The sequence below is a fragment of the Hyperolius riggenbachi genome, chromosome 4, assembly GCF_040937935.1.
Source record: "Hyperolius riggenbachi isolate aHypRig1 chromosome 4, aHypRig1.pri, whole genome shotgun sequence".
NCBI classification, from domain to species: domain Eukaryota; kingdom Metazoa; phylum Chordata; class Amphibia; order Anura; family Hyperoliidae; genus Hyperolius; species Hyperolius riggenbachi.
In genome coordinates this window covers 19,863,220-19,866,482 of record NC_090649.1, presented here as the reverse complement: position 1 = coordinate 19,866,482, position 3,263 = coordinate 19,863,220, and the positions used below count along the sequence as shown (strand labels likewise).

The 3,263-nt window shown below is 48.4% G+C and overlaps 1 pseudogene; it reads left to right on the top strand.

The window, feature by feature from the left end:
* Positions 1-1,276: 1,276 nt before the first annotated feature.
* LOC137505800 (U2 spliceosomal RNA) lies at positions 1,277-1,395 on the top strand (annotated as a pseudogene).
* The last annotated feature ends 1,868 nt before the right edge of the window (positions 1,396-3,263 follow it).

The window sequence follows — 3,263 nt, the reverse complement described above, 5'->3', positions numbered from 1 at the left end:
ATAACCTGTGGGAGGGGGGGTTGTGGAGGGGGGGTTTAAGAAACAAGTGTATATTGTAATAGTCTTGGTTATTGTGAATTTTATTCTGATTTTCTAACACAAAAAAAGAGAGTTAATAAAATAGGCCTATGATGCAAGTATTTCTGGCAAGACGGTTACCATGTTGCTGGTGTTATGCTCAGTCTGCCTTGTTCTGGTATCAGGTAAGGCTAGAAATGAGCGATGCTGAGGCTTTAAAAAAAAAAAATCTGTTCTTATCAGTTTAATGTCTGATACGTCCCCTATCTGGGGACAGTGCAGTTTCTAGGCCAAACTACGCCCAGGGCGAGTGTCAAAAAATACGCCCCCCCACCAGTAACGGGTGGTGATGCCACTTGCCTCTTGCTGGCTCCTAGACTCCCTCAGCCAAGGCCGGATTTGTATTCTTCACTACCCAAGGCCTGGTTTTACCGATCGCCCCTTGTGAGACCTAAGATCCAAGTACATGGTAGACCAATATCACCATTCATGTTTGATCGCTACTTTGACCGTTTTGGGGAGCAAGTTCTAAGAATGCACACTGCTGAGCTATACTTAAAAAAGAAAAAAAGATCATTGGTCTGACACTGATTGAATTGGTTAGGGTTGGCCGACATTATATCAAAATAGGAGCACGGCCTGGAAGAATCAATCTGCCAGGAAATCAAGCTGGAAATTAGGTGTAAATGAGCAGAGATTAGGGATAGGAAGGTGGTCTGTTGCAGAGAGGAGATAGCATGTAGCACTACAGACTACACTACACAATACATACATAGACATATGACTATGGTAGGGATTCGATTTTGAGCCTCTCTGAGGCACAGTTAGAGCCTGTACACACTGCTGTGCTTGCGCTGCGTTATTAAAATCGCAAGCCTTCTTGAGAATAGAAAAAGCGCATTGCACCAGTGTGTACAGGTAATAAGGTTCAGGACACAAGCAAACTAGCCTAGCAGTGATTCCTCTGCTGCAGCTCTACATGCTGCCTTTCCTCTGTGCAGAGCTCTAAGCAGCTGCCTAATAATACCTGTCCTAATGCACACTTTTCCCTCCAGTTGCTGGGGTGGTACTTCCCTTCCTCTCAGTGCCATGTATTAGCAGAGGAGCTGCTTCACATGATCGCACAGCTTCCTCTCACTTCCTCTTCCTCCTCTCCTGCTAGGTCTGGCACTTTTTCCTCTCATCTGCGCCCCCTGGCTTCAACCTCCTGCACTGCACTCAGGGCAGCTGCACGTCCTGCACGGCCCTAGAAACGGCAGTGTCTGGGGACCATATATTAAATGGATTTTTGGAACAGGGAGATGGAAGAAGAGCTTGCTCTGTCCACTCCGCGCATCGACCTGGTATTGCAGTACCTCCAGGACCGGTGCACTACTCTCTCTAACTAGTGTCAAAAAACAGATCAAAATTACTCAAATACCCAGCTGACTAACTAAGTAACAAAGTGGAGGGAAGTCTAGTGGAGAAATTAAGTGTCATTCTGCAAAGTGAATTTGCCAGTAGCAAGTGCTGTGTTGTCCACCCTGCTGTGTGGTCTGTGCTGCTACTGCTGGGTGCAGGATACAGTTGAAATCCTCAATAAAAACAGTTGTGTCCGCTTTCTTTGTGCATCTGTGTCATTTATTAAGTGAGTCTGTATTTCGCCTGGCTATAAGAACCCGAGAACAGACAAGAGAAAAAGGAAAAAAAAACAACAACAAAAAAACCAAACTTTTTTTTTAAAATTTTACTTTGGATGAACTCTACTTGCGCTGCGCAGTTGCTGCGGCCCAAAAAAATCCATGCCCGGACCACTTTTCTTCATGTTTGCACTTTGTCCCCTGCAAGAGAATCAGCAGCAGCACCCCTACCCTGGAGAGCTGCCAGCGGACTGGCAGGCAGAGCCCTGGCTGCAGCCCCTTATATAGCCTGGGCCCAGGGCATTGTGACATCATCGGTTGACTTCCTGTCACCTGCCACTGCCCAGCACAGGTGCCTACATCAGTTCCAGGCTGTGATTGTGTGTAGCAGGCAAGGAAGGCATCTCCTGTTTAGGCTTTCCACTTCCCGGCCTGTGTCTCCCTCTTGTGGCACACCACGCACGTTCAAACAGAGCGATTAAGGGGAAGGAGGATGAACGAAGATAGACGCACTTTGTTTTCAAACAGCCAGAGCAAGCCTGCCAGGCTAGAGACTTGACTTCTTCCTCTGCCCTCCACACTCTCTCCTAGCGTCTTGCCGGAATGCAGGGAGCTGGATGCCTACTTTACTTTTCTCTTCGACGTGGAGGCACGGCAGCGGAGGGGTGATGGCTGTTCTGGCTGGTTGTAGGCGGGGCCATGCTAATGTAATCAGGCGGCAGCTGAGCCTGGCCCGTGCGTCTGCGTTTAGCACAGGTGCGCCCATCCCGTAGGCCTGCAGAGGCAGTGGGAAAGGGCCCCCTGGCAGCCGCTAGCCAGCTGTGCATCACTGTACTGTGTGGTGGTGGTTGCCGCTGCTGCATTTAGAAGGTAGTTCTCCTTAATTCCCAGGGAGTGTGGTGTGTTGGCGGCCGCGGCTGCAGAGAATAATTGGGTTATCGCTTCTCGGCCTTCTGGCTAAGATCAAGTGGTCTTAGCCAGGGGGTTTCAGAAGTTCCTGGTCACTCGGCCTTGCAGCTCATGCTGCCTGCAGCTATTGGGTGGCCAGGGGCGGACTTTAACAGGAGTGATCACCTTTCTGAGGTGGTCTTTTCAAAACGTGCTATTTGGTACCGGACCTGCCTTACCTTTGTGGTGTGGTATGGCATGGTGTTGAAGGATGGCGGGCGTTCCGAATATACCAAATACAATTAGACTGGCAATAGCCGAGTCGCAGTGCAACAGATGTTCCTTGGTGGAAGTACAGCAAAAGTTCGTTGAGGAGCTTTTTAGGATTCCACGCTCTGATATTTATGGCGTTCAGTACTGTTCAAGTGTTGGATTCCTAGACATCAGCTTTACGAGCATAAACGTCTTGAAGACCTTTATGTTAAGGTTACAGGATAAGAAAAACGATCCGTTAATGGAAGGAATTACAGTCTGTATTTATGAGAGGAAGCAAAGACTCCCCATAAACGTACAAATGTATAATCCGTTTCTGTCGGTTGAGGAGGTTAAACTCTTCCTCCAGAGATATTGCGAATATGTTTCTGAGGGAGTGCGGCAGAAAAACTCGCTTGGGACCTTTAATGGTTTAAGGAAGTACTGGGTTATACTGGCGTCAGAACCGTCCTCGTCAGACGGGAT